Source organism: Lonchura striata, chromosome 2 (assembly GCF_050655825.1).
Source record: "Lonchura striata isolate lonStrDom1 chromosome 2, ASM5065582v1, whole genome shotgun sequence".
In the NCBI taxonomy this organism is placed as follows: domain Eukaryota; kingdom Metazoa; phylum Chordata; class Aves; order Passeriformes; family Estrildidae; genus Lonchura; species Lonchura striata.
Genome location: NC_140704.1, coordinates 113,016,172 through 113,028,504, shown reverse-complemented (window position 1 = coordinate 113,028,504; position 12,333 = coordinate 113,016,172). Strand labels below are relative to the sequence as shown.

General features: G+C 37.5%; 1 long non-coding RNA gene across 1 annotated transcript in view; it reads right to left on the bottom strand.

Moving 5' to 3' along the window:
- Positions 1 to 2,201: 2,201 nt before the first annotated feature.
- The window catches only part of LOC110468137 (uncharacterized), an 80,875-nt gene continuing 70,743 nt past the window's right edge, over positions 2,202 to 12,333 (bottom strand). The window contains exons 4-6 of the long non-coding RNA XR_002465032.4: positions 8,165 to 8,250; positions 5,919 to 6,009; positions 2,202 to 4,795 (exon numbers count right to left, since the gene is read on the bottom strand). This is a non-coding gene — a long non-coding RNA (uncharacterized LOC110468137). The remainder of the gene's footprint in view (positions 4,796 to 5,918; positions 6,010 to 8,164; positions 8,251 to 12,333) is intronic.

The window sequence follows — 12,333 nt, the reverse complement described above, 5'->3', positions numbered from 1 at the left end:
GCTAGACACTGATTCTGTTGCCATACTGAAGATGTTTTAGAGAATTGGAACCACGTCCAAGGGTAGGAGTTGCAAGTGATTTGTAGCAGAAGAGGGTGCAACAAAGGAAATACAACTGCTAAAGCAAGAGTAACCACACCCAAAGAACTGCATTGATAGTTATTTACTGTACCTTTGTCCTTCATTGAAAGTATTTCTGCTGCAACACCCATATGTCTTATTTTCCTCAAAAAGATCAAAGTGTCGAGGGGAGATGATCAGTTATATTGAAATTTTTCAGAAAGAAACCCTAGAAATGAAAATTAAGAGCAATAACCTTAATACAAAACTCAGCTCTGAAGATTTCATATTGGTATAGCAAACGACCAGTACTGAACACAGTAGTGAGGCCTTCATGTAACATAGAGGTTTGTCACTTGTATTAGTTTGATTATTAATTATCCTGTCACATGTGAGTTTATGCATATTCATCACTAATAACTAAATTAGTCACACTAAGTCTGATGTGATAACTTGCATATTTTGGGAGGCCAAGAGGCTTATTAACTGCAGCAAGCCCAGGTACCAAAAAAAAAAAAAAATCCAAAAAAGCAGCCTGTGTTGGTTTGGCACAGCCAAACAAAGTGGTAATGAGGGGAGGGGAGGGCACAGGGATAACTTTTCTGAGAAGCAGATAGAAGCTTGCACCATGTCAAACAGAGCCAGTCCCTAATGGCTCTGAAGATGGACATAGCCAGTCTCTGATGGTTCTGAAGATGGACATGCTGCTGGAACAATTAGAGAGGTTGGTAACACCTCTGTGATGATATATTTAAGAAGAAAATCAAAACAGTGTGCACACAGATTTTTTTTCCAGGTGTGGCAAAGTGCCACTGCTGGGGGCCATCTTGGTGTGGCCCATGGCAAGTCTTGCCTGCCTGGCTGCCCCTAGCCAGGTGCACTGCAGGCAAAGAGGGCAGGGGCAGTGGTGGCAGCTCCCCTTTCCCAGAGCCCTGCATGAAGAGAAACATTAGATAGCGCCAGCACTGTGGCAGCCACCACTGCTGTGTGATGGTGGTGAGGCTGCCTGGCCAGCAGCAGAAAGTATCTAAATTAGTTCCCCAGTGTGGGACCTAGACAAGATCAACTTTTTGGCACTATGGGATCTTACAAGAATCTTTGAATTAGTGGAACTTCTTGGCAATACAAGCAGCAATTTTTCTTCTAGTCAGAGGAAGGGAGGCAACAACATGGGAAAATAACATGGTGACACCAAGGTCAGTGGAATAAAAGGGAGGGGTAGGAGGTGCTTCATGTGTAGAAGCTGAGATTCCTCTGCAGTCTGTGGTGAAGACTATGGTAAAACAAACTGTTCCCTTGTAATATATGAAGTTGACAGGGGATGAAGAGATCCACTCACAGTCTGTGGAAAAAGTGCTCACGCTGAAGCCGGTGGATGCTAGAGGAAGATGTGGTCTAGTGGGAAACCTGAATAGAGAGAGATAGGGCCCTGGCTTCCTTCCAAAAATAGAGACGGCCCTTGATTCCAAATTAGAGCAGTCCACCTTTGAAGGACTGCACCCTGTGGATGCGTGACCCATGCAACAACAATTTTGTGAAGACTCTTTGCCCATGGGAGGCACCCCATGACACCACAGAAAAAAGATTCCTCTCCGTAGGCAAAGAGAAGAAGATCTTGAGTGGTGAACTGACCAAAACTCCCACCTCCTGTCTCCCTGAGCTGTTGGTGGGAAGGGAGGAGAGGCTGGGGAGGAAAAAGGTGTTTTTTAAGAGCTTATTTTGCTTCTCATTATCCTCCTCTGACTCTATTAATAATAAATTTACTTTATACCTCTAAATTTAAACCTGTTTTGCCCTTAGAATGTTTTTCTTGCAAGCCTTATCTCAACATATTTGTTTATTTTTTTCTTTCACCTCTGCCCAGCTATAGCAGAAGAGAGTAACTGAATGACTCTCATGGATGCCTAGAATTTGGGCCACATATGCATAGAGGGTATATTATGTCTATCATGTTGAAAACCAATGAACAAATACAATTTGTAATTCCCTCAATACTCTGCTGTTTGGAAGTCCATAATGCTGGTAATATGAAAAGACATATAGAATAATTTATATTAGATTATTCAACACCTATAATGTGAAGGAAAATTAAAAAATAAATACTTGCAGAGACAAAGCACACTTTGTAAAAACAGACCCTTGGTTCTGTGCAATTCTTTATTTCATTCCCTCCTACATAAAGAGGACGTAAGCTCAGATGTACAATGCACAGTAAGAACAACTGCTTGCCTAAAATGAGAGAAAAGAGGTGATGATCTTGGGTGGGATTAGGGGAAAAAACCCACAGAACTACTCTTTACTACACAAAGTAATAAGGCCAAACAAAGGAAAATTTCTCTAGCATCTGCACATGTGGAGAATGACATTCAAAGATTTTCCATCCACATTTCAATCACTCCCTGTTGTCTCTTCTAACCTTGTTTTTTCATGATGAAGGAGCAAAAGCACAAGTACCTTGAGATTTACAAGTGCTTTCTGTCTAACCTCTTACTCCCACATGAAGACTAAGCTAACCAGCTATGATGTTTTCTCTGTTTACTGTGAACTCTGCAGTGAGTTTATGAATCAAGACCTCACTGCAGAGGATTATGCCTAGAGCATAACCTTTCTCATGTTCAGATAAAGCAGTAACTCACACTGGGGTTGAAATTTAATGACATCGTGTTCCCTGCTGTGCTCTGTACAAAGAGTTACAGAAAAAAGACTTTGGTACACGTAAACTGTAATACATTTAACATGCAAATAATTTAATCAAATTATTTTTTAATATAGCAAAGAAAAATGAAGAAACACACTTTCACTGATCTTTTTTTCTGAGAGATTTGAAACTATTTAACCAATTTATTACATGAAAATGGTTCAGTTTATATTACCATATTATCTAAATGCCCAAATCTAAGTCAGAATGAAATGTGAAAACACACTATATTTTATAGTTCTAGACTCACTCCTAAAGGGCTTACAGTATAAACTGGCAACATAAACAAGGAATAAATAAAGACACATTCAAAAACTAATGTCAAAACAGCAATATTAGAAATTAGTGAGTTAGTGATACATTTTCCTTCTACTCTAAGAGTAGCTGCCTTAAACACATTAAAAAAAGGAAATAAATCCTTTAACAATTCTTTTTCCATGCTTTTCAGAGGTTATACACTTTAACCAATAACAAAATGTTTGTTGTGGCACTATGGGTAATTGAAAATATATTTTATGTAAATGATTTCGGCTGAGGTTTCCTGTGCCCTTTAAAGTGAAGAGGAAACATCCTGAAATTTTCAGTCAAAATATAATTATCTTTTAAAGTCTGAAATTTGTAATGTTAATCAAATTATTGAAATCTTAGAGTTCCTTTTTTTAATGAATCCTATTTTTTTTAAGATGTAATGAGTCATTGCTACAATGTTTCATGAAGACACAGAGATATGCTGTGCTGCAGTTAATTTATCATTCTTATTTCACAGGGATTTTTTTTCCTCTCAGAGAAATTTCTTAAGTGTCTCTTGAACTCCTTATAATGAAGTTGAAAAGACAGAAGCCTTATAAACAGAGATTTGTCAAATTAAGTCATATGAATTAATAGAGGTTGCTGTCTTTGAGTGAGTAATAGAAACTTGCATGATTTTTGTGTTAATGTGTGGGAGTGTGCACTGAAAATTAATTTTTGCTGGTCATAATGCTTTAACTATGCAGTGGGAAGAGAATTTACCTTGCAATCAGTATCACTTTAGAAACCAGCTTGAAAAAAAGATATTTTAGCCACATATAGCATAATATAAAGATTCAAGGTAATAAAGATAAATCTGGAAGCAAATTATAGCAATTGTTCAAACATAAAAACATTTGAGAGCAAACCCACTGCCTTAAAATATGAAGTTTCTCGGTATTAATTGTCATAAATGTTTTGGCTGTGTGGTTTGTCATTGATGGGAGGGCAAAACAGCGCTGTGTCTATTATGCTCTTATGTTGTAGCTAAGTGTATAATATAAAAAGAAGAAAGCTTAATGATCTGAAAAAAGAATTTTCATGACCAAAAAATGCTGTCATAATTCTATATTGAGGCTGGTAAAGAAATTCACAAGTCCTCTTGTCACAAGGTAGGGCATTCATAGTAATCAAAGATTAAACTTTTTTTCTTAGGTTCATTTTCTATTATGAGAGAACAGAGATATTTACCTCCTGGGGGCTGATGCTGAACATCTACTGTGGGTGTGCATGCTGAAATGCTTCTAAAACACATCCCTTTCATACAGTGGCATGTCTTTATACAGATTAACTTTTTAGGGATTTTTGAAAAAGTAATCTGAGTTACACAGCACACACGCTGTCTCCCTCACCACATCTGTTTTGTAGATTTGGTAAATTATTGCACTAAATCTATTCAGTGTAGGTAGTGGTGGGAAATCAACATTATGAAAGTGGATTCTTGATGTTACCTCACTATTCCTTTGTGCTAATTGCATGGGAGGATTGAGAGGAGGGAAGGGAGGAATGGAGAAATGAGAGGTGGGAAGGGAGGCAATGACAGGGAATAGGAGGTAGGGAGGGAGGGAGGGAGGAAGGGAGGGAGGAAGGGAGGAAGGAAGGAAGGAAGGAAGGAAGGAAGGAAGGAAGGAAGGAAGGAAGGAAGGAAGGAAGGAAGGAAGGAAGGAAGGAAGGAAAGGAAGGCATTCTCACAGCATGTCTGCACTTCCCCTGGAGGATTCTCCCTTGGCACTTCAACATGGATCTGGGCTGGAAAGCAGAGAAAAAACACAGGATTTCCATAAGCAATCCCATAGTTCCTAAACTATAGGTAGTGACTGAGGCACACAGCTATGCACGTACATAACAATATACAATATATACAATATACGAGATATATTCATGAATGGCAGCAAAGCACATTTAAAAATACCAGATAAAATTGTTTTGACCTTCTCTTTATCCTCTGAACATGCAACTTCACCTCATATTGTAGCATTTCAGTAAATAACATCCTCTAGTTCTTACACTAATATACTTTTTTTCCTTTTAAATAGTGATTTTAATTAATTCATCCTTTCTGACATTTGCATTTGTCTTTAAATGCCACTAGATAACAGGGTTTTAATCATTCCAAATAGCTTTTTAATTATAGACCTAATTACTTTAGCAGAAGGTTAAGCTGCACAAACAGGAATAAAACTGTTTGCTTGTGCTCTGTGTTAAGAATGATGTAGTGTTTTCTCATTAGGTATTCTGTAAACTTACTTGGTCAGTTTTATGTGACATTTGAAGAAAAAATGGTCCCAAAATGTGTATCAGAAGGCTGGAATTAGATTCTAGGACAGCTTCATACCCAGCTGTGTGGAACAACCATTGATATTTTAATTAATTATGAAATCAAAGTTAAGCATTCTTTTCCAGTGCCATGGTCACTTTGGGCTGACATATTTGGAAATGTAAATGTGCAGGGTAACATAATATTACAGAATCACAGACTCTTAGAACTCATAGGGTTGGAAGGAACCTCTGAATATCACTCAGTCCAACCCCCTACCAATGCAGGGTCACCTAGAGCAGGTGACACAGGAATGCTTCCAGGTGGGTTTTGAATGTCTGTAGTGAGGAGCTCCCACAGCTTCTCTGGTCAGCCTGTTCCAGTTCTCACCTCAATGGAAAGAGGTTCTAAGGTGACATTTCTTGTGCTGGATAAAAGTTTCTTCTCTGCAAACAATTCTTCATATATATTTTTTTTTTAACTCAGAATATATTTTGCCAGTAATGGGTCCCCCTGATGGGTCAATGGAAAATAATTTATTACTTTTTAGAGTTCTATGCATCTACTGGAGGGTATCCAGTTTGTGAGAGTAAAACCAAGAGTTAATTTACACACCACTTTTTTGTATTCTTCTTCGCTTGTAGTTCATCCTTTCTGGGAAATGAAGGTTTGAAAAAGATCTGTGTGGGCAGGAGCTCTTCCATTCCTGTTTAAAAACATGCCAGGTATATTTATATTCTATGGTGTTTCTATAACATCAGAATAGATGTCTAATTGCATAGCTTAATTTGTGCATCAGTGGCTATATACAGTATTCTTGAAAAATCATCATACTATACTGAGCTCAGAAAATAAAAAAGTATAAATTTTACTGTTTCTCTAGTCCTTATGGGCTAATTAGAACTGAAAAGCCAAAATTTATTCTTCACCTATGGACCTGACTCTCATTTGATGTCTCTATTTCACTATGGTTAAATAATCTCAAGATAATAACATATATATACTCTGTCAGAGTTTATTACACCCCTTTGCCCACTAATGATTTAATCCTGTTAATATTTATATTGAATCTATACTTTTCCAATTTTCTTGGATTTATTATATTCCAAGGAAGGTTACTATTAAGTTGTGCTATTATTAAATTGCTTTAGATAAAGTAAACTTGTTTCAAAAGAGCTAAAAATAAAATTAACCCTAGGCACAAAGTTTAGGGTAAGAAGGATTTAAAGGCTTTAGCAAACAATCATAAAATCACAGAATCCTTTTGACTGGAAAAGAACTGTAAGATCATCAAGTCCAACCATGAACCAAGGACTGCCAACTCCACCACTAAACTGTTTTCTGAGACACCACACCTATACATCTTTTATGTACTTTTTGGTATGGTGACTCCACCACTTCCCTGGACCGATTATTCCACTTTCTGACCACCCTGTAGTGAAGAAATTGAAATATTTTTTTGCAACTGGAGGCAAATTTCTCTTGTCTAATCGTTTGTTATTTAAGAGAAAGGACTTACCCTAGCCTGGCTAAACCCTCCTTTCAGGTAGGTTTAGAGAGTGATAAGTTGTCCCCTAAGCTTTCTTTTCTTCAGGCTAAAGATCTCCAGCTCCCTCAGCCACTCCTCAAGAAACTTGTGCTCCAGACCCTCCACAAGGTTCATTATCCTTCTCTGGACACATTCCAGTGCCTCAATGTCTTTCTTGTAGGGGACCCTGATCTCATTCATGACACCTTATCTTAGGACCTGATAAGATGCCTTCCAGAGACTTGAGGGAATTATCAGATTCAGTTGCTAAGCAACTCTCCATCATATTTGAAAAGTCATGCCAATCAGGTAAAGTCCCCATTTACCAGAGAAAATGTTAATAAAGAAAACCCTGGAAATTATCCACCAGTCAACCTCTCCTCCATACCTGCTAAGATCATGGGAACAGATCCTCATAAATGATATGTCAAAACATCTGGAAGACAAGGAAGTTTTAAGAGACAGAAAACATGGCTTCACTGGGGGCAGGTCCACCTGCCTCATCTATTTGCATTCTACAGTGAAGTGACTCTACCAGTAGAGAAGGGAAGAGCTATGGATATTATCTGCCTGGACTCCTGCAAGGTCTTTGATACAGTCCTTGCTACTAAATTGATGAGAAGTGGGTTTGGTGAATGCACTGTTAGATGGATAAGGAATTGGCTGGATGTCCTGGTCCAAAATGTTGCAATCATATAATGTCTAAATGGAAACCAGTAACTCATGGTGGCTCATAAGGATCTGCAGTGGCACAAATATTGTTCAGTATTTTAATTAGTGACATATTATGACTGAGTGGAATGGCAGCAAGTCTGCATAAAACCTGTTGATTCTTTTGAAGAAAGGGATGTCATCCAGAGGGACTGTGACAGGCCAGAGGAGTGTGTTCATGTGAACTTCATTCAATAAGGCTAAATAGAACAAGGTCCTGCACCTGGTTTGGGGAAGTCCTCAGTATCAGATAACTCAGAGAAGTTGTGGATTCCTTATCATTGGAAGTGTCCCAATGGCAGGAAAGCTGGAACTAGATGGCTTTAGAGGCCGCTTTCATTCTATGATTCTCTTAAAGTGTGTTTTCTGTGGAATTCTTCCAGGCAGATCCTTGAGCAGTCTGTTCTTCTGAAATTCAGAGTTATTATCCTGCTTTTTCTTCTTGTGATTTTTCTGAACTTCAACCCAGTGCCATTGCCAATGGTAGCCAAGGGTGACAAGAAGCTTTCACATTCCTGACCAGTTCTTCCCTGCTTATAAGTATGAAGCCATATCTGAATTTTCAACATGTCAACTGACTTTTCAGTTTGAGAATTCTCAGATTCTCTAAATGGTCATTTACCTCTATTCAGTTTCCATTCTTCCAGCTGTCAGTAGAATCTTGCAAAGACAAAACCATGGGTATAGTGGTAGCTTCATAACATCTTCCTACAACAGAAAGAGGGGACCATCAAATATTTTTAGAGTATTAACGTTATCTTTCTTACTTCCTTTTCTTTGAATGATCCTGGTTTCAGCTCCTGTGAAAGCCGAGATCTGTAAGATGCATGAGGTCAAAGAAGTAAATTCTCCTAAAGCTGCTGATGGAATGGACTCATTTATGCTTAAAAAATATACAGCTTTTTTAATTTCAAATATTAGACTTTATGACAAGATTCTGAACTCACAAAGGTTGTCACTTTCTTGAGTGTAGAACTATGAACATAATTTCTTATGATTATGCAATTCTATTTTTCTTCTAAATGAACCTTAAATAGCACTTTACAAAATATAATTTTAAACTGGCAGTTCTTAATGCATTTATAATATATTTATTGCTGCATTTCTCTCTGGGCTGTTAAGTTATAAAAATATGGGTAGGCCAGATGCAATAAAAACAACTTGTTTTTTTTGCTGAGTCTCCACGCTAAAAACATGAGATTAGTTGTTTGTATCTCTCTGGCTTTGCCCTTATTGCTCTCACTCAAGGTTAATTTGGTAACCAATAACTGAAGTCTCATTAATGCATGATCAGGCTCTCCTTTGCTATCCAATGCTTATAATTTCCTTTTGTGTACTTACACCATTATGCTCAGGCTGTTCAGCAAAAGATGAAGTAAAATGTCTCAGAGCTATTCTGATGACTCAGAAACAAAAAATAAGAGATGGCCATAAGATTAGTGCATACCATTCCATACTTAGAAGTTCCTGTCTTCCATTTTGTTGCCAAAAGAAGACTGATTAATTATTCAAAGGAACGTGAGCCAGAAATTGTTTTATAGCAGCATGAGGTAGATATCAAGCCAAAAATTCATGTAGTGTTGGATAGAAAGAGTGACTAAAAAAGAAATGATGAGTCCAGAATAGTGAGCAATATGGTTTTATTGTCTTATTATCTCTCTTGGATAGTTACAGCTCAATAATTTTTCTTCTTGATGAAGTTATTTGCACACAGACATTGCCATTTGAGATGCATTAGATGTAGTTGAAATCCATCTCCAGCTGGCATTCCAGAGAGTAATGGGTCAAATGTGCCAGTATGTCTGAGAGGCACACCTCTCAGGCACCCCAAATCATATAAAGTAGCTCTGGATGCCAAAGTGCAGTCAAATGACAAGTCTTTGGTCAGGAAAGGTAGGGGGACTCTAGAGTTATTTAACTGGCCCCATAGTGGTGTTCTCTTTGAGTTGAGCAGCTCTTAAACAGCCACAGACACCACTGGCTATCAGCTCATTCATGGCTGAAGTCCAACCATACTGGGAGGCAAGGTTGGGTGCTCCTCAGCATCTGAAGTCATCCTGGAGATCTAAGTGAAGCCAGCTTACCTCTTTCTCTCATTTTCACTCATGGAATGGGATTCAGAGGCCTAAGACCTGGGCATCGTGTCATCTTTTTGATGCTGGGACAGTACTGCATTTTTTTCAGCTCCTGCCACAGACGTGTAGTCATAGATCATACCTGATGCCTAACCACATTAATCTGTTAATCTGAAGTTGAATACTACAAAAACCTGTTCATTAAAAAATCTGGTTTAGCAATTTTATTTATGCAGATGAATTAAATGAATACCAGTGATTTCACTCTAAAATTCTGTTCATTATACTAAACTACATATTGCATTAAAAGGAATGAAGCTCAGCTTCAGTCTAATATTCCTAAATAAGCTAAAATTTCTTGAGTGTTCTTGACCTCATTTTATGAACATAAAAGAAAATAATAAAGAGTTTTAATTGTAGACAAAAAATTCCTGGTCACAATGAAAGATATCATGTAGGCACTAAGTAACGCACTTTGAGATGTCTTTATTTTGTATTCAGGTATAAATGAAAACACAATAATATTGTCCAAAGATTTTTTTTTCCCCACCGGTGGCAGCTAAAAATCAACAGCAGCAACAGCAATTATTTCTTCCTATGAAAAATTCTGTGGTTATGAACTACTCCTTGCTTGTCATATTTTAAGTTGTGATCATCCCCATGAATTCATAATATAAAGAACATTGATTATGCAGCATGCTCATCTTAATTTGTGCTCATTTGGATTTCAGTTATAAAAAATAAAAGGGGTAAAGGTGAGTGAAATGTAAGCCTATCTCACTGGGGCATTGTGGCACTGGGAACATTGGTATTTTACACAAATTGCAAGTAACTTTTATTCATTGCAACATAGCTATTTCTATTTCTGTTAATGCTCCCTTATCTCTCCACTTCTTTAAATGTAAATGTCATTGATATTACAAGGCTTGATATCATCATTCTTCAAACATTGGGAACACAGCCTTAAAATTATAATTGACTTGCATGTTGCTGACACAGTAAAATGTTGCCTAGTCTGCCCTGAATTATGCTAAATCATTGAATTTCAATCCCATGGCAGACAAAGTCTACATTAAAAAAACTCAACCCGACAAAAATTAACTGTTCTGTGCAGAAAAATTCAAAGGTTTTCCTCATATCTTTTATGAGAATTAATAACCTTCCTGGCATTATTCTTTCTTTGGATGATATTCCCTTCAAATTAACGTCACTTAGAGTATGGAAACCCCAGAATCCTTCTAGAATTTTCTAGCAATGACTCAGAATATCTACGAACGTGTGTAAAGGGGATGAAGGCCAAACAGGTAATACTTTCTAAGAGTACCCTACCAAAATGTTTCTAAGAATATCTTTGAAGATGATTACAGCTTTTGAGAGTAAAATCAGCAAATCTGTGTAAAGTAAGTCCACTCCAGGCTTGGTTGTTGTGTGTCTGAACTTCTGGGTCACAGATCATGAGTTTTGGTGGGAAAATGCTGGCTAAAATGTCAGAAGCAAAAGCAAATTCTAGTAGAAAAAAGTTTATCTGAAACAAATGGCAAAGGTTGCCATGAAATCGATAGGGTGGACAAAGAGTTTCTTTAGCTTTATTTACTAATAGATAAGTTCATTTTCTGTCTATCACTCACAATATATTTAAATTGGACAGAAAATACAGGAAAAATTACATATCAGAGTTCAGGAGATAAGTGCAATGTGCTTAACTGACAGAGCCAATATAAAGAAGGGCTCTAGTTTAGGGGACAGACACATCATGTCTAATTATGTTAAAAGTCAGTCACAATTTAACTGGGGACAAAATATCCCATCATAGCAGTAAAATGATATTTTCAAAGTGAATTTTATTTTTGCAACTGCCATTTATTCTTGGATCTCGTGCCTCCTGTCCCAGAGAGTGGGATGAGTGGGAGAACAGGAATAATGCACCTGTTCTATTCAGAAATGAGGGGAAATAAATATTACTAGCAAAAACTGTCTCCTTCTCCTCTGATTTCTTTTAGCATTCCACAGCATCAAGGACAGGAAGCCTCAATGCTGTTTTGTAGCTTATCAACAGCAGTTGACCAGCCTTTCCTAAATGCTTTCCCATCCCACACAGATTTGACAGAAACAACTTGAGAGGTATTGGATAGTATTAATGACATGGGATTGGTTTTACAAGAAAAGGCAGAGGAAATTGGTTCTGATGGACTTTTTGAGATGAAGGGAATTTAGGCTATTCACAGAGGTATGGGAAAAGAGCTCTGTGGAGCACAGACTTGAGGGGCTATGACCGTGGTTCCGTTCTCCAGGTAAGTTTTGAAAGCAGAGAATCAAAGAAAGAAATAGCTGGAGTCAAATATCTGATGTTTGGCACATGAGGACCCAATTTAACATCTACTATATTTGAAATCATTGTATTGCTTTAATTTTCAAAAAATACATCCTCTAGATTTCCTGGAATCGATCTGTTCCTTGACAGCATGGAGCATCATTATAAAAGATCTCTGCTTACACAATTGATGCTGTCATGGTAGAGAGAAAACATGAAATTAGCCAAGATAAGTACTGTAGCTGGAGTCAGTAATCCAAACAGGCAAAGTTAATTTGTTATCTGGTGCTGGGAGGTCATATGAGCACCTTGTTTCCGGAACAGACTAATGCATATGACATACTTCTACAGTTAATACTATGCCACTGTTTTGCTTCCCAGTGAATTGAAGTGACATTGCGTATG